Here is a 23,634-nt window from a genome sequence, read left to right as displayed (position 1 = left end):
AAAGAGAGTGAGTCTTTGATAATGGAGATGGTGGACCAAAATGTGAGAAGGAATATAGGCAAGAAGTGTGATCAATAGTCCATGTAGCAATAATATTGCTTATCTCACTATCTCTAATATGCACTGAATCTTGTGCAAACTCAGCTGTCTTCCATGTCCCACTGTGTGTAATCTGATAAATAGAGAGAAGGTTAGAGGACAAAGATGGAACACAAAGTACATCATGAAATGTACCATCATCAATGTCAATAGAACCTTTCCCACATACAATCATAATAGTGTTGTTCCCGATCAAAATGTGTGGAGTAGGAGAAGACTCAAAAGAACGAAACAAATCCTAAGAAGATGTCATATGGTGTGAAGCACCTAAATCCAATAACCATCTAGAAGAATGGGGAATAGTGGTTGCACATAGTGCATGACCCTTTCATGTATCTTTACCATCTGATTGAAATGATGATGATGAAGAAGGTTTGTGAGAAGTAGAAGGAATATCAATGTTGCTCTTCTAAAGGAGAGATGTCAAATCTGAAACCTGTTTGGCATAGCCATCTAACTTCTTCTCATAGCAATGTGACTCATCATGATTAGGATTATTACAATAAGCACATTTCAATCTTTTTGGCTTTGATTTACCCCCTTTAGGAGGATGTGGCCCTGATGAACTATGAGTGTTGGAATCAATCCAAGACTCTATAGAATGAGATTTCTGAGTCTTCTCCCTCATTCCTGAAGATGGATGAGCTACCAATGCATGATTCTGTGAGCCTATGAGAGAATCCAACTAAGAGATCTTAGCTTGCTCTTGAGTCAACCGATCACAAAAAACCTCAAAGGATGGTATGGAAAATCTATTACCTAAAGCATCTTTAATGGAATAGAAGGTAGAAGAAATAATCAGAAAGTTTCCACGAAGCTTAGAAAGCATTAGGTAGATACACTTAGTGTTAGCCTTTGTCTTCCCACAACCCTGCAGTAAAGATCTCAATTGTTTGAATTTCATCAAGAAGTCCTCAATGGAGGGAAAAGAATCTGGTCTAAGTGAGGTAAGCTCTTCCTCAATCTAAAGTGCCTTGAACTCATTCAGTGTACTAAACAAGCCTTCAAGCTTGGTCTATATAGCTAGGTATTGCACCCATTAAGATGAAATTGTAGAATGTCAAAGACCTATAAAGCAATCAATCCTATTGCCTTATCCATCTTGTTCCTATGTTGCATGACCTCAAAAGGCCTATGTAAAACTAGTTTCATTGCATCTAAGCAAGACCACAACTCTTTTGACTGGAGAAGTCATGTCATCAATGTCTTCCATGTGTGATTATTATGAGGGATCAAAAGTTCTAGACAAGAAGAGGTCTCGACCATTGTTTTAGAAGGTGTTGAATTATTTTTTAATGTAGTTATAGTTTACATTAGTAAATAACAGAAACAATATGACAAAACACCCCCCATAATGCAAAACATCAAACCCCAGCTACTAGAAGGAATGCGTAAATGAGAGAAGAGCGAAAAAGATTTAGATATGAATCACAAATACCTATTTTTTGTAAGCAAAAAATGACCAAATGTTGAAAGTACTATGTCCACTCAATATTATTCCAAATTGATACCAGATCTAGAAAGTAGACAATAAATCATGCACTTCAAAAAAAAAAGCACCTAAATATGTGTCCATATGAGCCCGAACAAACCCTTTGAAGTTGCAAAAATTAGGATTTATGATTTTTAGACAAATTTAGAAACAAAGACCACAAACAACTTGCACCAATGTGTAGATCACAAAATTCTACCCAAAACAAAAACAAAAAAAAGCTCAAAAAAAGGAGATTGTATGAGTGAGATATCATTGTTTGAAAATTACCTCTGTAATTTTTTTTCCTAAATCATCGTCATCTCACCTCCAAAAATCAAAGAAAAATACCTTTAAAATGTTAGATTTGTTCTGTCAAACCCTCCTCCTTTTTTCTCCAAATACTAAACAAGCTACAACAAATCTAGCTCTAATACCATGAATGATTTGAGCAATACAAATCCACAAAGCTCGAAGAATACCTGCATGTAAAAACCTATCACAAAGAAGAAAAAGACAAGAGGAGGCAAGGGTTTTCCTCTGAAAATATGCAAATTGTATTCTCAGAAATGAAAAATATGTAAGATAATTACAAATGATCACTAGTACATTTCCCCCTAATTTTTGACCTAAAATTTTGACCAAAGGCCATATTGGCCTATGAATTTATTTATTTATTTTGCTTGATTTCATTGAAATTTCAACCAAATTAGGGTTTACCAATTTGGTCAAAATTTTAACCAAATTAGGGTTTCCCAATTTGGTCAAAATTTTAACGGAATCAAGTTCTCAATAGCAAAAAAAGAAAAAAAGGCGACAATCACATTTGATGTGGAAGTCACAATTTGATGTGGAAGCTCTCAAGATTGTATGGGTAGGCTCACAACATATTTTTGAAGTCTCGGATTGCATGGAAAAGCTCGTTGTCATTGATCTTGTAATGAATTATCCTTGCAACGAAGTGCCCTTCAACTAGGAGTATAACCATGAGCACTCATTTTAGGCATGCAATTTCATCATTGATCGAAACATCTCCTTTGTTGTTTATCCAGGGATTGATCATGAGTATCACAGGTTATGGGCAGTGTGCATGAGAAAAAGGAGAGTAAAGATGAAAGTGAAAAAAAATCTGAGCTAGACATGCCCCCTAAAGAAGCTTCATTGTCAAATGGTGATAGTACAGAGGTTTTAGCTTTAGATCCAAAAGGTGAGGTCTCAAAAGGAGAAGCTCAGGTTGATTATGATTTATCAGAAGCAGAAGATGTAGGAGATGGACTGTTTAAAATCTTGCTTGAAGATATTCTTAGATGTACTCTCAAAGATGTGCCTACTACAATTGGTAAGTGGGTCAAAGATGGAAATGCCTTTAATAAAGAAGAAGCTAAGAGCATTATCAAGATGCTTAAAATGTGAAAAATGTACGGACAAGCCCTCCATGTGAGTATTTTATTCAACATTAGTTTTTGTTCGAAAGAGAGGAAAAGTTTAATTTTAGGAGCTTTAGCTCTGTAAAATGTTCCTACATTCTGTCCTAATTTATGTTTGTTCTGCCATACTCTTACTTTGGAAAAAATGAAATTGTCAAAATTTAGGAGTTCAAATCTTGTAAAATGTCCTATGAATTTTACTATTATAGGGGCTTTGTTCAACTTTGACCCTTATCTTGAAAAAAAAAACAAGGGTCCAGTTTTAAAAGTTTTAACCCTGTAAAATGATGGAATGTGCTCTCCTAGTGTTAGGGTTATTGTTCATCTATAATCATTTATTGAAAAAAGCATGTCAAATTTTTTTTCTCAATATTCTCTGGCATTTGAGTAATTATTGGCTGACTTATTACTCTTTCTAATCTCTTCCTCATTTGTTTCATTATGTTTGTTTAATTCGTATACCAATTTTTTCTAGATGGTTTGCCTTTGTAGTTAATTTGGTAGTGGGTTTGAGTTCTTAATTGATTTTGTAACGAGTTCATAGCCATAACATAAAGAACCACATAGAGTTCCCCAATAGCTTAATCAACACAACTATAGTGATAACGATAGATAAAAATAGGGATAGGTATGAGCAAATTTTCATTCTTCAAAAGAAATATTGTGCTACATTCCTCCATATTTTATTCTTCTTTGACAGATTTTTGAGCATTTGGAGGTTCATTTGTCGAGTAACATCTCTTTTCTCCATTCTCCTTTATTCTTTCTAGTCTGGTGATGCCAATGAGCATAACTATTATAGTCACTACTTTACACAGCAAAAGTGGTTGGTAATTTAATGCATGGATAGAAGGCATGGATGACATTAAAAATTAACTCTCATACATTATAAGATATGATAGACTATGAGTAATAAAAACTTATCAATATCATATGCTCTAACATACTTCATACCATTAGGATCAATTTATCAATTTCTCAAGAGTGTTATAGCCATTCAATTGATGTCCAAAACTCATCCTTGTATCTATTACATTGGAAGGGGGGTAAGGGAAATGAACTCAAAAAAATAAATAATGAGACTAAATATTACGATAATCTTTAGATTTTCCATTTAGCCACATATGCATATGGCCCAACCTAGAATTGTTTGTCTAAAATGCCAACACTCGATTGGTAAATGGAAAATAATGTTTCATTTAATTCATGTCTTAAAAGTCTGCCACATTGAGATAACACCTAGACCCAAAATCTAATAGAGTGAATCTATTGGCTCCTTTGATAGCTCAAAAACTTTGATATTCCAATAATTTGGTTCTATGATCTTAGTTGAAGGTTCACGCATAGACAAATAGATAAGAGAACCAAGTATCATCGAATATCCAAAGTGTAATTGTGCATAACATACTTTCAAATTGCAAAAATGCAAGAAACAATGAGATCACCTATCCTGACTATGTACAAATTAAAAGTAAAGACTAAGTAATATTATAGCTCTACTGAATCTCAAAAGTCAAAAGGTTCAGGTGACCCTGTTTATGTAAATAGTAACATTAAATTCTAGTTGTAAAACCAAGCTAGCAATATCTAGATACATACCTTAAAGAAACTATGAATAGTCTAGTCCTGGAAAAATCAACCTTTCTCAATCAAAACATGCTCCAACTTCAACTTGCTAGAAGCAACTTTAAGCATCTGACACTATTTTTCATCAACCACAAAAACATCAATGACTTGATTTGTTGGCAAGAATGTTTCAAGTCCCAACTAAACAACACGTTATCTAACACTATTTTTCACCAACCACAAACATTAGTGACCATCACCTATTTGTAGGATTATTTTAGAGCCTAGTAAAAAGAAGACGTTACCTCAGCAGAGTGAGTTGTACAAACCCTATAAACATGCATAGGTTTGGTTTTCCCAATCCTATGGCATCGATCCATTGCTTGCAAATCCATTTGTGGATTCTGCAAAGATGTCAAATACCAGTTAAAGCTTCATATCCAAAATGACATAAAACATAACATAGAAAACTTGAATACCCAAACAAGTGCATATAAATAATATTTTTTTGCAATTACAATTTCTTACCCAGTCACTGTCATAGATAATACAAGTGTCTGTTGAGGCAAGATTTATTCCAAGCCCACCGACATGGATGTTTAGAAAAAAAATGTGAAGATTACTTCCTGGACTATTGAATTTGTTGATCTGAATTATCAAATTAAACCACCATTACATTCAACTGCCATATAAAAGCTTGTAAGTGAAGTCACAATTAGCATTTTAACCAAAATGATGTCTAGTAGTGAGAAGCACTAAGTAAATGGATTTATTCAAAAAATCAAGATGCTTCATTCAAAAAGTGATTAACTTTTCTATCAAATAGTCATAGGTTGTAGTTTCACTTAATGTGTACAATTAAAATAAATTCCATCAGTTGGAGAATAACCTATCTTCGTCTATCAGTTAATTTAACTCATCCATCAATGCAACACATTTTGTGGTCCATTTCACTTAAACAGTACTCTAGTAGGTCTAGAACTCTAGTCCATTGAGAAAATACAAGAACTTGTCCACATATTCAAAATCAGTATAACAACATAGAATTTAATTTTGATATGAACATTGATGACCAAAATACAAGAACCTATCCTTACCTTATGTCCTCTAGCTTTCAAATGTTTTAGAAGCCTGTCTAGAAGCTGAAATCTACCACATTGTTCCATCAATTCATTTACTGGAGGATAGTCAACTAAGAAGAGAAGAAAGTCCAATTAGGTTTTATGATTTTATCTCAAAAAACTATGAACATAAGTTTTTTTCATTAAATCATGATAAAAGCATACAAGAAATCTCAATTTGTGACTACAGTAGATTGGGATGATTGAAATTCTTGTGCATTTGAATCATTATATTGTCCAAAGTGGCTTTATGAGCTCTTGTACCTGTAGAAAATCTGACTTGTTATATTTTCTACTAAATGCCCAGAAAACTTTAATTAATTCATCCAATAAGTCCTTCCAAACACACCATAATAAGAACTAAGAATCTTTACTGGGCTAAGCGTTATGTGCCTGTATGAACATATTAACCATGTGAGTAATTATAGATAGAATTCCATGAGTTGTTCTCACCATTTACTAACTTATCATGTAGATATGGAATAAGAGTCTTCTTTATTAGATGATCTTGGATTTCTTTCTGTGTTTTAGTCATTAATGCATATAATATTATTTCCTTTTTCAAAGGAAGATCTTTCTCCACATCTTCTTCTCAAAAGAAAGGGTCTAAGAATTGCATGAAGCTTTCAGATTACCTAGAAACCAGTTGCAACATTTAATATAACAACACTGAGTTATATTTAACAAATGGGAAACATTATCATTTTATCAAATAGAGATAAAAGGAAACACACTTGGACCCTTCTTTTTTCATCAATGTATTTCTGTGTTGTTCCATTTATATTCAATCTAGATAGATTAAACTTGGAAACAAAGCAAAAAGTTAACATGTCATCCAGCAATGCAATGTATAAGTAGAAGGTATATTTTCTTTGCAGACGTCATATATCCTCCATTGCAATCACCAAAGCAAACCCAACAACAATAAGCTCTATAGGATGTGAAAGTATTTTTCATTGTAAAACATGAACCATATTCTATGAAAGTAACACATCTAGCTAAACAACAAGTATATCTTTTCATATAAACTGCATTGATACATAGCAAAAGAGATTGTTATTCCTTTTTCCATGAGATGGTTACATTTACAAAATAAAATTTGATTTTTATGACAAGATCATCACTTCAATGGCAAGATTGGACATATTCTGGAAACAATATGGCATAACATGCAATGCAATAATACATGTGTGAGTAGTAAGGTATATTTTCATTTAGAGGCATGTCACAAATCCTTCATCATGCAACCAAAACAACCCACAAAAACATACTCTTGATGATGGGGTTGAATAGTTGACAATAAAAATTGAGCCCTATTCTACGAAAATAACACACCCAATTAAAAAAGGAGTGAAGATCTATTCTCACTTAAAGTGGCAAGTTTAGATAGCCAATAAGATTGTTATCCTTCTTGCTACGACATGGTAAGACTATAAAATTGATTTGTACGATGATGATCATATCAATGAAACAAGACTAGATATATTTTGAAAGCCCAACAAATGAATGAGCCACTAGATCATTATATCAATAAATAGAATCAAAATCCCTGATACTCTTGTTGCTTTTATTGATTACTCAAGTCATCATATCAATATAGTTGCACCAATTTATTATAGGCTTCTCTAAGTTACACAATGTACCATTAGAAGATAATAAGGGAAAAAATGGTTATGTTTTCATGAAAACATTTACCTACAATCACTTTTGTAAGTAAAATATTTTCTACTACAAGGTCATTCATTCATTTGAGAGAAATATTGGTAGTTAAATGCATAGGGGAGAGATCTCGATCAAAAATATAATTAAACAATAGCCTTAGCAACAAGAACCCAAATAACAAAAAATATTTTTTTGGTCAATAATTGCTTTTGACAAAAGCTTTGAACTAGTGGGGTCACAATGGGGAACCTCATCCTTGTGATTGTATCCAGTAGATTAGATCATTAATACATAGTCAGTATTCAATGAGTATTTAGTCATCAAATGACCTAACAACAATTTGAAACAAAATTAAGGAATCTTAGCCAAATTAAGAGTAGAGATAAAGATTTATAAGATCAGTAGCTATATTAAAAGATAAATCCATGAATAAAGTAAAATTATAAGCACAAACACACATATATAATATGTTTGTACATGTCATTGATCTTTGTGAGTATCTAGATGCTTCTCTTATTATAAATATGTTGAGTTACTGGTTCTGATTTGGGGATTGGGATGGGTGCAGGTGCAGGTGCACGAACCCGGTACTTGGGTGTGATAATTTTTTCAAGGGTTTGGGTGCATATGGGAACATGTATGTGTATATATGCATTTTTTTTACAAAAAAAGAAAGAGAAAAATGCAAAATTATAAAACTAAATAAATTCATTGTATGATACTTGATATTGATCAACATCAAATGCCAAATATAAATATTAAATGCCAATTGATAGTTGAAAAATATTTATATAAAACTATCAATGATATCATATATGTCTATGTTCACAACTCCCAATGAATATCATTCCAATTACTGCATTACAAAATGAAGCTCATGAAATATAATTCAGTTTTCATCAATTATCAAATACAAATCACTACCTATCACTTCCCCTAATTTCCTAAATTGTAATGGCTTGGGCATTCATCAATATATACTCATGATTTAGATGGTTGAAGGAAACATTATTTAATTAATCACTACTCACCCAGGGTCGTGGGCTTTGATGCTTCCTCTCTAGTTGGCCCATCCTTCTTTTGTTCCAATGTAGAGGTATAAGAAGTTGTTCTCGAGCATTATTGTTGCTACCATTCCATTTTATATGTAATGCCCTATCATCCTTGCTAGTTTAGTCAATTAAGGATGGGCCACTTCATTTCTAAATACCCAAGAAAATGATGAAGAATCATTTATGAAACATACTAAATGCTTGTACTACAAGATATTTCCATTCGCATTGCCAAAAATGGAAAATGATGACTTCTGCAATGACCCATCATTCTAAAAACTACAGCCTCTATAAATTTTCTCATTCTATTTTACATCTATTTTTGCAATTTTTTTATTAGGGAGGGGGGACAATATTAAGATGGAAAAAATGGACTTCCTAGATTTGTTTGGGTGTCTAAATGCTTCCCATTTATTTTGAATACTCAAAATCTATTTTTGACAAAGAGGAGAGTGAATGTGAACAAGTATCATAAAAGAGAGCTCAATTGAAGCTTAAGTTGTGCTATCTAAGTTGTAATCTTTAATAGTGTTTTGGACAAAGAGGAATAAGAATGAGAGATTGTATGATAATGAAGATCTGTCAAAAACTTAGAGTGTTCTATCCAAGTCAAAATCTTTAGTAGAATTTTAGAAGGTACAATTTGAACAAGTCATAAACTGGTGTATTGTTTAAGCCAAAAAATTTAATAGATCTTCCAAAGACCAAATCCTAAACACAGTAATGCCTCTACCATTGATGACCATACATTTCTTCTGTACTCTAAAATTGGTACCTGAGTCGACACAAAAATTTCTAGTTGGTAAAGCTCTGGTAGAAGAGCAAGATGCCTGAGTATTCACTTGAGCCATTCCTGCTAACAAAAATACAAAGAAATATTCCAATGGATTTTGTCTGATTGGTTTTTAATCTGTACATCTCTTTTAAATCTACAACAGTGTAAAGTTAACTATATTAATGTGTTTATGGTAAGGGGCGTTTAATATTAACTAAAATTAATAATATTATTATTTTAAACAAAGATCTTTAATGTACACTTTAGACAAATTTTGTATCTCGTTTGAAGATGTTGCTTGTTGTTTTCATATAGTTTTTCTTCATTATGGTGTAACACAACAATCCTCTACTAGAAGTATAAAAATGGTGCAAGTTACACTTAAAAGCAATTTTGCTAGGATCTGATGTAATTTTAATATATGATAATACTAAACAAATTGAAATAATTATGTAGTACATGTTCTAATTGATAATTTTTTAATAATAGCCATTGTACATTTAACTAGTAATTGGAAAATAAATAGAAATTGTGGCATTAGTATAATCATAGCAGGAAGAGTGGGTGATAAAGTTACAAAATTTTCTCTGATCGGTTCTATTTTATTAGAAAGGATTTGTAAGAGAGCAATATATGTTTTTGAATTTTCTACCTTATATGAATAGCACTTTTGAAGCAACCACTACTTGGATGGCACCTTACTTTCCATAACTCTAAGGTCAGAAAAAAATAGTCATTCAAATTCAATTCTTTATACACAATATATGGTTGTCATTCAATGTAATTGGTTACAATAAATTCTTCTCTCCATCTAACCAACAAATATATTGTGGAAATTGTAGTTTGATAAAACCAAGCATTAATATTTAACCCGAGTCATGAGAAGAGAACATTTGTGTTAAACATTTCTCACTAGAGGATACTACAAATGTGAATTACGATGTAGGTTTGAGTTAAATTTTTAGCCTGAGTTTGTTTCTGGTGGTGGTGGATTTTTTTTCTCTTTTTCTATATGTAGAGCATATGAGGTTCAATCTAATGATTCAATCTATTTTATTTTGATCTTGCATATTGGTAAGTTGGGGTTCAGAAAGGCATAGCTCATAAGTAGTCCATCTAGAAGAGGATCAAATTTAGAATCTATGGAAAGCAAAACCAACAACTCAAACCAACTCATCTACGCTTACGAACTCTGGCTTATTTAGCCACACTAGAGGCTCTCTAAATGTCATTTTATTTCCTACTACTTGTTTTTTTCTTATGTAATATGAAAATACTAAGGAATTATATCCACATAATTGTTGCAAGTTTAATAGGTACTTTGATGATAAAATTCAAAGTTTGCTCAAGATTGTGAGCTCTACTGAGAATGTTGACCAAGAACACAAGAACACATAGTGATTGGTTTTCAACACAATGCAATAGGAGTTACTCATGCTATTGAAGTATATATAGCCCTCATCCACTAAACCTGCATGGTTGCATGCAAACAAAATAGGTGTGAAGTTGACATGGTCAGGATATGTTCTAGAGTGCTTCATTTTTCAAAGAGTTTGGGAGCATTATTACAAAACCTATTTTGTCCATTTCTTGTAACCATGGCATTCCATGATATGACATCTTGTTGAGGTATTTTTAGTAAAAAAGTTCACATGTCATGTGTATGTTTCCACATTTTGCATACACGCTTATCAAGGCATTAGTAACTACACCATTTTTAAATAAATCTATTTTTTCAATGAATCTTTGTGTATCCATACTTGAAAGATCTTATCTTTAGCTAGTAGGTAAGATGTTGGTGAAGGTTCTGAAGCTTGCGTTAACATCTGTAAACAATATTTTCTATGGCCCATTTTGTGCATATCTTGCAACAATGGTAGTCCATGAGATGACATCTCTTTAAGGAAGTTTGTCAAACATTTCACTTGCTTTGAGTTTGATGGCATCTCTTTAAGGAAGTTTGTTAAGCATTTTGTGTGCTTTGAGTTTTCTTCCACTTTTTACATACATGTTTATTAGGGAATTTGTAGTTACAACATCTGACAGGAATACACTTTTGATTGTGCTTTGATGGAGGTTCATATCCAATTTTAAAGCTTCCATTTTGCATAGGCTATTAGAATGCTCACAAAGGTTGTAAAGTATAAGATGACATCCGCTAATAGCATTCAATGAAAGGTTTCTATATCCTTTTCAATGAATCCATTCTATACATATCCTACAATCATTGAATTCCATGAAACCACATCCCTCTGGAAATGTTTTTCAAATATTTCACATGACTTGTGTATCATTTCACATTTTGCATACATGTCTATTAGGGTGTTGCAAAATTTGACATCTTAGAGAAATATTCTTACAAACTTGTCATGATGGAGTTTATTCCTTTTTCTAGAGCTTCCAATCCAACAAAGTTGGGAGTAGGTTGGCATTTGCTTAAATATTGCCAATGTGTTTTGAAAAAATGCAATTTGTGCATATTTTGCATTCGTCAAAGTCCACAAGAGTACATTTTGTTGAAGAATTTCATCAAATAATCCACATGCTTTGTGCATGATTCTACACTTTAAGCTCACTTCCCACTATGATATCTGAATATATTCCACATTTTATTATGTTTTGATGGATGACTACATTTTTTGAAGCTCTGATTTGAACATAGGTTGGAAGAACACTTGTATAGGTTGAGGAGTTTGGCTTTGCTTCAACTAGTTGCATTTGATTAAAACCTTGTAAAGCATTTTCAAAAAACCCACTTTGTTTGTATCTTAAAACAAGGCATGAACATTAAGAAGAGCATTTTTCACCAAAAAATAAATTGCATACTTCCCTATGGTCATCTCCATCTCATTTATGCTCATCATCAGTTTTTATTCTCTTCTTCCCTCATCTTGTATCTAATCCATTATCCTCCAATAGATTTCCTTCCCCTACATCCCATAATTTTCTTCTCTTCAAAGTTACCTTCAATGAGACCATCTTAATGAGTACAATGGTAAATGGAACAAACTATTGCACAACTGGTTTGGCATATCCTATGACAATCATGCCAATAGCGTGATCTCTATTAACACATGTGATTTCTCAAATTACTGCAAAGCCCATGCCAACTTTGTTTTCTCACATCACTTAGCATATAGAAACATCAACCACTATCATTCCTCCCTATTAGGAATTTTTTATTATATTTACTAATTTGATTTTCCTTATAATAAACTTGGTGGGATGATTCTACCATTTCCTTGTTCACTCAAACACCTTACATTCTTCAATTTGTATGTATCTTTTAATTTATATATCATTCATCAATCACCTCTTTGTATGAGCTTTGTTAAACCTACCTATTTCTACATTCAAGTTTGACAAAAGAAAATAAGTTATGGTATTCTTAGATCCATCTCAAAAAGAAGACTTTCTGTAAATAATCCCAACTCCATATTCTTATGTAATTTGCACATTGAGGAAACATGTCCATTGGCATTTTGATGATAAAGTTTAGAGTTTCCTCAAGATAGCCATCTTGGTCGAGGAGGTCAAGCATAGACTAGGTCAAGCTTGAGTGAGGGTTGTATGCCAAATAGCATATATTAGGGTTTTCAAGTGATATGCCTTGAGGAACTAGTTAGAACCTAAGGTTTTTGAATTTGAAAGAATTCAATAATGGATATCTGATTCTATTTTTAGTATTGATATATGTTTTAAAGAGTTTGAGTTCTTACCATACATTCCAAGGTAAGTTATAAGGGAGAGTCTCATAGTAAGAGTTTGTATTGGTGTTTTGAAGCCCACCATAGTATGTAGAACCTATTAATAGTTGAAATCACTTAGTTGGCTAAGAGTTAAGACTTTTGGAAGCTTATGGGGATATGGTGTTGATAAAGATCTTGGAGGGTGTAAGGTGATGGAGGTGTTGATAGATGTTTAAGTCTAGAATTATTGTTTAAGAGAGGAAACCCAAATTATATGAGGAGGGCACTCCTTCTTGTTGAAACCTCTTTTTTGCTGAAAACTAATTTTTTTGGAAATTTTATTAGTCTTTACTTGTGTATTGTCTAGTTCATCTAGAAATGTGGAATCCCATGTGGTTTATCTCAAGATATATATTAATTTTGATTCAATATTATTAAATGATTATGTTCATATGAATTTTGTACATGTCTGATTTGGGGAATCAAGTACAATTCATTTTTGTGCCAATATTGTGATTAACTTATTATTGTTTACTGTGAACACATGGGTGCAACATTCTAATTGGACTTCTTTTCCTCATGGTAAGTTTAAACTTGGTTTTTTAATTTGCATGGTATTTCTGCTCCTACTTTGGAGTTCGTAGACATGTGCTTAAATGTTGTGAATCCTTAATATTGTTCTGAGTGTATTGAGAAAATATAATCTTCTGAAAATGGATGTAGTTTGTTGTTTATTATCCTATGGTTGTATCTTACTCTAAAGCTCAAAGATTTTTTGTTTTTGATGTTTGAACTAAAATATTGATCAAGATTATTTTATCCTAATTGAAATATCATTTTACTTCCTCTTAATAGGGAAAGTCTGGAAGTGATCTGCATGTTGATTTAGAGGACAATGAATCCCCATGTGATGGGGAAGTATTGCATGTTCTCTTTAGCCTACAGGCTGGCAAGATCACACACTTATATGACTGAAAGATCCCTTGCCAAATTCAGCCTCAGAATTAGAGACTCAAGGAACTTCATTAAATACATTGCAAATAATCTTTGTACATGTTGTTTCAATGTTTTAGTATGTTAATTATTTCTTGAGTTGATGTCAAATGTGTTTTAAATGCTCTCAAATTGTTACTAAGATGTCTATGTAAAGAACCATATTGCAGATGCAATTGTTTTTTACTTTTGAATGCATATAGATGATCCACACTATGTAAATATGTAGGTAGACATTAATACAAACAGTTGTCGTGCAAACTAAATATAAGAGAGATAAATTATGACATTTAAACTCCTTGTGACTAAAATAATGTTAGAATGCAATAAAATTGCTTACGTCATGAAATGACAGGAAAAAGGTCAACTTTTGGTTTAGAATGATGTATCTGATGCAATTACCAAACTCCATAAATTCCTATCAAAATGATCAACATTAAATTGAACTGTGCCAAACATACACTACTTTATTCAATTCCATTTGCTAATATGATGCAACTTCATTCAAATAGTTTAAGTATGAACTACTTGCTTCTTAAACTCTATGTCCTACTAGAAAGGCCTTCTAGCAGGTGATGGATTTGTATGGCTGGGTGTAAGCATATAAGTCTTCCATACTCACCCATAAATCAATCTTTCTACTGCAAATCTAAAGTAGATATACTCGACCAGATATCATGCAAGTATGTGCCAAACAAATACAAAATATATGAAAAGAAAATAAATATATAACCATTGAAAACTAAATAACTCCCGCAATATTGTGAATTTGGCTTAACCATCTGAAACTGGAGTTGGCATAATAATTTCTTAAGTGAGAAAATCATTTTCTGCAAGATTATTGGATTGAAGATGATTCCAAAAAAAGTGAGATTTGTCTTTGATATGGAGCCCCCAACGGATGTCATTAGACTTAACTCTTTTTTGGACACATTGGGTACTTCTAGTTCATTAAGAACTTTGCATTTCTGCCAATACCTAAAAATTATAGGGCTAGGGACCTATTATTTTATCACACCCCCAAACAAATTATTGTAAAAGTAAGGTAAGGCTAAGGCTCATGAGAGCCAGGGTGGAGGCACCAGACCTACTGTGATTTATAGTTCTAGGTCGACCCCAAATAGATTATTGCCCCCCACTCCTAAAATATACCCTATATTAGAATGGGGGGCTATGGGGAGAAAGAATTGGTTAGCAAGGCAAAATGGATTGATGAAAGAAAACAATTAAGATAGTAGGGGAATAATCTAATAGCAGGGCCACCCAAACTCAATGCTCTGTAGATGGGAAGTCTGTGGGGTGGGGGGGCTTATCTATTGGTAAATATTGGGATGTGGCAGATGTTTGTCCTTAGAATAGTAGGGCCTCCACCTATTGGTCAAAATTTTTATGCAAAGTTCTTAATGAACTTCTAGAAGTACCCAATGTGTCCAAGAAAGAGTTAAGTCCAGTGACATCCATAGGGGGCTCCATATCAAGGACAAATATCACTTTTTCTAGAATCAACTTCAATCCAATTTTCATTTTTTTCCAAATAAAGTAGGTTGGTCAAAAATTTGACCACTGCTAGTATGACTTGGTCAAATTTTGACCAAACTTGGTCGAATTTTGGACCAAGTCATCGACAAGGACGTTGTCATGGGTTTGGCATCTTGGTCGATCAAGGATGCCAACTAGTCAATTTTTTGACCAAACTTGGTCAAAATTTTTACTAAATATTATATATATTTTTTTATTTGTTTTTTAAAAAAATAAAATTTAATGTGGCATTTTTTACCAAACTTGGTCCAAATTTAAACCAATCTTGGCTAGCATTTCAACCAAGATTGGTAGAAATTTTGACCAATGGCCACCAATAATGGTCATACCAAATGTGATCCATTTTGACCAAGTATTTGGTCAAAATTTTGACCAATTTGAGGTTTCGTCAAAAAATTGACGAGAAAATTTATGACACACCACTTGGTCACAAATTCAACCAACATGGGTTGAAATTTTGACCAATTTTCGTCAGAAAATGGGTCAAAATTTACTAGTGGATCTATCCTTATAGTAGGAGATCGAAACCTGAAAAGGGTAATCTAGAACGTAAATACTATTTAGTAATTACTAATTAATTATTAAATGAGAATGTAAAAGGTGCATAAAGTGAAATCTTAAGAAGAGAGAAAAGGTAATTTAATTAATGAAATGAAATTAACCTTTTTCTCTAACACATTATTCTCTTCGAGTGGATCCCTTGTCAATTTGTTTGATTTTTGACACTCTTCAATCTGAATTTCATATTACTTTCAAAATCAAATGACCTATGATTGACAAAATTTGGATTATTCCCAATGCCTTTATACTCTCTAGCATAGTTAACACTTACACATTTTTAATGGGAATTTGATGCCACATTCTTGGAAATTTTTTTGAATGGATTTCTTGGTAGTTTGATGCAATTACTCACACTACCTACATTTTGTACACTTGCAACCACCAAATTTGCTTCCATTTTTCTATTTCATTTAACAATATCACCTTGGAGCTTAGTTATTCATTTTTGTGTTGATCCTTTAATGAGCCTCTTTAATAACTCTATTCGGTAAATTTATGCCAACAACCCTAAATCTTTCGTGTGGATGACCCTAGAGGGACTCAAATAAAGCCAAACTTTTTCCAAATAGGATTTGAGATAGAGTTGTTGGTAGTGGAATAATATAATGGTTTACATGTGGTGTTACATTATTGTTGTCACTAAAGTTCAAATCGGGGTGTTCTTGTTGATTGTTTATGTTGGTGATAAGGTCCCCAATTTATGACCTCATCGGTCATAACTTCTAATCATAAGCATTCACCCCTCTTTCTAAAAAATATTCAAGGGAGTTTCCAAAGGAATTTTTTTAAATTGCTTTATTTTTAGGAACAAAAATCAATATCAATTACAAGGTTGATATGGATTTGAAAAAATTGTCATATGTTAATCAAGATTTTCTTTCATGTGTTCTAGGTAATTTATCTTAGACTGATCTCACTCTCTTGGATAGACATGGGAATAAAGCCTATCTTACCATGTTTATAAGTCATACAAATAGTAACTTGAGAGTAAAATTCACACTCAAAGTTGACAATATTAAGTTGATTTACAATTGGAGATAAATGACCAAGTTCTCAATCACTCCTATGAGACTATTCTAAAATATTGGCAATATAAATTCGTAAAGTTTTTTCTTGCTCATTATTTATCCAAAATAAAATTGTATCAAAGCTTAAGATACATGTAATGTTAAACAACATAATTGCAATTTAGAATGGTATTGAATAAGTTTAACATTAAAGTATAAATCTATTTCCATAAAATAAAATAAAAAATTGTATTTCAAGCCTATAATAATATTCAGTGGGACTCATTCATTCTTACTATGCATAGGGCTCTATAGTTTAGTTCTTAAATTCTTGTAAATCATCCATAGACTTTTCTTGATGTTTTTTCTTATTCTCTATCAAAAGTTAGTTTGTAGCACCATCATTCTAAAAAAAATGTAGTTAGTCAAAGTATGTACTTTGTAGTTCATTCATTCCTCATTTTTAGTAAGGAGAAGAATATTAAACAAGCTTTGAAGTGTCATGACATTTTCCACCTAGCCTTGAGACCCAAAAATTAGTGGTATGAAACCCAATGATATAGAAAAATCCCTATTGTTGATTCCCACTTAGTTGCAATCTTGTGTATGAAACAAATTGGTCATGGTAAAGTTTCATTTTTCAGAAACCATGCCTTTCTCTTCCAAGCTTCTCCTTCTTTGTTAGAACAACACACCATAGATATAGTACTCATAAAATAATTGACAAGGCATTTTCTTTGGGACAAATCTAACTAGGGAAAATGGTTTCATTAGGTACTTAGGACATATGTTACCTTTCCAAGGGATTTGGTTGCCTATGTTAGCTTGATGTGCATCACCAAGGCACAACCCTATGTGTTTGATGAGCTATGTTCAATTGAAGGGATGAGGTTTACAAGGTTTTTTCTTTGAGGGTACATAATCCTCACACTCATAGCATAGAGATGAGGAGATTTTTAGTTTAAGAAATCCATGTTGAATTTGATGAAAGATCAACCCCACAGCTTCCAAGAATCACCTACATGCAAACCTTGTCATAGAAAGAGAGAAGGAAAAGCTATGGAGGTTGGAATTTCCAGATCCAAAGATGAGACATTCTTGATGAGAAAAAATAGAAATTGTTATTATCAAAAGTGAATAAATAAAACTACAAAGAGATCAATTCGTATAAAAGGAGATCAAAACCCTAAAACCTAGGTTGCCTGATAATAATTAATAAAATAATTAATTATTATATGTCTAAAGTTTAGCTTAAGTAAATTAGAGATAATAAGTGACTTAATAATAAAATCAAAATGATTTAATTATTAAGGAAATATATTATTACTATAACACCCCCCTTAAGATAAACTTAGGGAGTAGCTAAAAACCTAGAAACTACTACTGAAAGCAAATTTGGGTCCCAATAATAAGGCCCGATGAGGTACCCAAACACAACCAAATCTTTGTAAAGAGGAGAAATAGAGAAAAAAAAAAAGTGAAAACCCCTACTCCAAAAAGAGATGGAAAGAATGTTCCAGAAGATAGGAACAAAAGGATGATCATGAAGAACACCACTAAAGCATGAAACTACAAACACTGTCAAACTGTTGATCTAAAGAACCTCCACTATATGGAACATGACTAAGTAGAGAAGAGTAAGTCTGAAGAGTTGATCAATCGAAGATGGAAGTTATCTTCATGGCCTCCAAAAATAGGAATGAAAGAATGTCTATATGGTAAATGATCCATCTTACCGAAATGCATAAGTATCTAGCCACTGCAATCACTTAGTACATGGGATCAATTACTAAATACATAGCTCACTCTATCAAACCAAGAAAATATTAGAACCAACATAACACCCCTATAATGTTGAGAGGTAAGACATGAACACTAAAACTAAATGCAATATCTCTTGCAGAAAGAAGAACCAGGAATATCGAGAGTGCAAAAGAAGTACAAACACCTATAATGGCACGTGTCATCGACACATCATGAGAATAATGTTGTGGATGGAACACTCACTTGACAAAGGAATATGGTGAATATGGCCAACATAAAACCTCCCAAGTCACTTTATAATGTAGTGCTAGTATAACAAAACACAAAGATGCGCAAGATCCCAAAATGCAATAGAGTGACACTTTATCTTAGTGCATTTGCAGAAATATTACAAAAGGATGTCAACAAAAATCAAAAGAGACATAAGGTTGATATAATAGATAGTATAACCTATGAAAAATCATCTGAAATAATAAAATTGATCCTCAGACCTGAAACAACCAAGAGATCCATCAAAATTTAGAAAAACAAAAAACTGAATGGGATGTGCTTGGACCAGAATTTGGAAAATAGAATGTCTGAAAATATGTCTCTCGAAGTGTAAAATAGAACTTTTGACTTTGATAGCCAAAATAGCCTACCAAACAGCATCAAAAATCTAAATAAACTACACCATCACAATGGGCTAAGAATCAACTTTCTAGCAATATCTCGTTTGCAAAAAATGGAGTCTGGATGAGCAAGTTATGGCCAAAAAGCCACATGTAGGTCCAAAAAAAATGCTTGAAAAGAAAAAAAATCACTGCCTCAGGATCCATGCCAAAATAGCTCGAAAAGTGTGTCCATCATTACTAAAAATTACCTCGAGAAGCGTGTCAACTCTATACCAAAATTATCTTGATGAACATGTGCCCAAAAAATCTAGATTTTTGTACAAAAAAGCACAAAATCATCGCATCAAGAAGCGTGCCAAAAGTACAACCTAGGGAAACATGCAAAAAAATAAAAAAATTATCGCCTTGGGAAATGTGCTAAACCTGGGAGCAAATTTATTTTACCTTAGATTCCACTTGTGTCCAAATTCGACAAATTTTATATGAAAATAGGGGTTTTTGGGTGCTATGAGCTCAACAGTGATGTCCGTTTGGGCTCAAAGTGCATTGAAAATCAGTGAGCCCCCAAATTCAATAAAAAAAAATCCTCTGAAAGCCACAGATCTAAAAATTGATGTCAAATCTTTCAATAATAGAACAGGGGCATGAAGATCTGGAGCTCTGATACCATGTTGAAGTTGATGAAAAATCAACCCCACAGCTTCCAAGAATTACCTGCATGCAAACACCTATCACAGAAAGAGAGAAGAAAAAGTTATGGAGGCTAGAATTCTCTATCCAAAGATGAGACATTCTTGATGAGTAAAAAGAGAAATTGCTATTATCAAAAGTGAATCAATAAAATTACAAAGAGATCAATCCTTATAAAAGGAGATCAAAACCCTAACGGGTAAAACCTAGGTTGCATGATAATAATTAATAAAATAATTAATTATTATATGCCTAAAGTTTAACTTAAGTAAATTAGAGATAATAAGTGACGTAATAATCTTTGGCCGTTCACCGATAAAATAAATAAATAAATGACTTAATAATTAAATCAAAATGATTTAATTTAATAAGGCAATATTTTTTTTTTTTTTTTATCAGTAAATGATTGAAGCCTAGATTAATTGTTATTATTTATTATAATTAATTATTTTTATGTGTTAAGTGAATTCAAACCCAACACGTCCCACATGAGAGGCTCACAAGTTACCATTGTGTTGTAGGCTCTTGCTTATAAGGCAATATATTATTACTCTAACAATCCACATGAAGGGTTTTTCCACAAATTTTCCAAAAAAATCTTGATACTTTACCTTCTTATTTGTAACATAAATTTGATGTGCAATCTAGTCATTGTTGGTTGAAAGACTATAAGTCATATGTTGAAATCCTATTGTTTAAGTAGACCACTTGTTGATGATAAAAAAAATCCGAATTGTAGATGGTTTTTTTGTTCCTCTTTGCAAGCTTAGAGGGAGAGGTTCCTCTACTAATACAAGACTAATCATTATGTAGTCTAGGTGGTGGTCGTTGAGGGTGCAGGAGATCAAGAGGAAGAGTTAGCGATGGAGACATGTTCTTTGAATGAAATTTATAGGGACTTCTTAATCCTCCTCACCCACGAGTTGCTTGTTTAGAATTTTTTAATATTTTATTGGTCAATGATAAGAGAGAAATTGAACTAGAGACAAGCACTGATTGCACAATCTATTATTTATAGATATGTATGCTCGAAAATACATTAGGTTAGTACACCATAAATAATTTATTGTCATTTTACATAAATGTGTAATGTAAATAAAATATATATTCAAATTATTCTAACCATTTTATTTCAAAGTTTTACAATATATAAATGAAAATGGAAAGCTAAACTACGAATAATCATATACATCTACAAAATTTAGAAAAAATAAAATATATTTATCTTCTTATTTTAATAATAAAAACACAACCCATCTAAAACTTCTAGCGTCTAAATTTTAGTAAAGAAACATCACAGGGAAATGGAGTAAAAAGCAAACTTCTACCGTATGAATGGAGATTCCTACAATGTGAATGCACATTTGTAGTTCTCAGATTCACGCTAATTCTTCTTTGTTTGAAGTGTAAATGCAGTTTTATTGATTCTCCATTCAAAATTTAATTTTAAAGTGCCATTAAATATAAGCAATATGAAAAGCATATTAAAAAACTTAAATGTGAATGTTACGCAAACAAATTAGAAGTTTTATCTTTTCCTCCGATGCGACAAATAGAGGTTTCAAATTTGGGATGACAGCTCTGTTTTATGAGTTGCTTGCGCCTCTTTTGAATGGGAAAGCATGTAAATTGACATTCTACGATTTCCAATATTTTTATGTAAAGATCTTATTTTATTTACGATTTTGTTTTATTATCTAATATGATGTTGACTATTTTCAGCTGAGATTTTAGAATCAGAAGATAATTATTCAATCTGAATTATTTGAAGTATGATCTAGACAGAGGTTTCATTTGTGGCAACTTCAAATAAAGTTTAGAAATGTTTCTTTAGTTCTTTTTAAGATGGTTTATATGAGTTTTTTTGGGGATTCTTTGACATGAATTCAATAGGATAACTAGGGACAGTTTAAACGTCACATAATAAGCTTCACTCTAAGACTAAAAATGTTAAATATTCAAAGTTGACTTATTATTTCCAAACTTAATTTTCTCCTTAATGTGTGATGTTTAAGGGTGGCCAGATAACTCTATCGAAACTGTCATCAATTTATGCAACCTATCTTTCAATAAAGAATGCTTTTGAACGACATCTAATATGTTGTTTACCTATCTCTTGCAACCTTTCATATCATTTTGTTTTGTTGTGGACTTTCATTAACATTAATTAAACCAAGAGTTTGTGGTGAATGACAATTACAAAATGATATCTCCACCGTGATGTTTTAGATTAAGGCAAAAAAAGGTTTTGAGGGGACTCGAAACCCCTTACAACAACTAGAAAAATATACGTTAAAGAACCCCAGATTTTAAAAGGACTTGGAACCTAAGTTCTCAAAAAATAACAACAAACCAGGTTTTACAAGGCTTTGGAACCTAAAGTAAACAACAAAACAAAGTTGGAAACAAAATTAAAAAGCAGAAAAACAAGGAACAACTACCTTGCTAGAGACTAGAACCAACAACTAGATAAGTTCTTTAATAACCTTTGCTAATTCCTTGCCAGCTTCCACTGTACCCTGTAGGATGTCTTCCGTAGCAGTGCCAAGAGCCTCACTAGTAACTTTCTTCGTGCTTTGTCTTGTTCTTTTACTACGGCCACTCGGAATCATGACAACAACAACAACAACAGGGGACAAAATCTCCTCATTGCTCATTTTACCTAAACTAGCAGCAATCACACATAAACTAGAAGTCACCATCTCCATTCTTTGCCCACTATCTTTTACCAGTTGGCGAAGTTCCATTTCATAGGCCTTCAAGTTTCCAGGGATATTCCCGACTTGATTCTCCAGCTTGACTCTCTTCATTTTTTCATCATTCAGTTCTTTTTGGATTTCTCCCATCTTTTTCTTGAAAACAAAAAGTTCATTGTAGAGCCATGAGTCGACCTGGAGAAACTTAGACTTTTGGAGATACGACTTTCATCTTTTGTCTCATCATTTGACCTTTTCTCATAAGTAGTTGTAACATCTTAGGTCACCTTTAGATGTAACTAATTCTCATTATTTAAACCCTCTTGACCCATCATTTCCTTTGGTTCGCTTTATTTGGATTATGATCTTTTATGACAAGGGCTTTTACCTCTTCATCCTTCTCCTTTTCAGAATCCACCAGGGTTTTGACATCAATGCTTTCCTTATTGACGCAGTGCAAGGCAGGAGAATCCCCAAAAGAGATTTCCTAGCCCCCAACAAATAACCACACTTGAAAACACAATAATAATGCAAGATTTGATATCAAATTACAATAATTTATTCATAAAATAATTGTTACATGTAATGTGTCGGGCTGTAAGGCCTTCCTAGTTATGACCAAACATAATAGCAATTCCAACCCAAACACTAGCTAGTCCAAGCCCACTTATGCTCGCAAGCCCACTTAGTTCTGCAATTACACTTATGCTCGCAAGCCCACCAAGCAATCTCCTTGTTTCTAAACCGTAGCCACTAACTCTTCTCACAAACTTGCAACTCCACCACAATCGTACTGTAAACTACCTCACATTCAGCGCTCTGTCCACACACCCACAACTCTACCACAATCCTGCTATAAATTGCCTCACATTTTGCACTCTATCCACAGACTTAGGGAAAAAAAATCT

The 23,634-nt window shown here is 32.6% G+C and overlaps 1 pseudogene; it reads right to left on the bottom strand.

Annotated features, from left to right (window-relative positions):
- Positions 1-4,617: 4,617 nt before the first annotated feature.
- Positions 4,618-22,876, bottom strand: LOC149527828 (chromatin remodeling protein DDM1-like; annotated as a pseudogene).
- Positions 22,877-23,634: the final 758 nt, after the last annotated feature.

This window comes from Cupressus sempervirens, unplaced genomic scaffold, assembly GCF_028749045.1.
Source record: "Cupressus sempervirens isolate cs-2001-9-10 unplaced genomic scaffold, ASM2874904v1 CseChr00s100002_03, whole genome shotgun sequence".
Taxonomy (NCBI): Eukaryota; Viridiplantae; Streptophyta; class Pinopsida; order Cupressales; family Cupressaceae; genus Cupressus; species Cupressus sempervirens.
The sequence above is the reverse complement of the archived record's forward strand: the minus strand, read 5'-3'. Positions and strand labels throughout refer to the sequence as shown.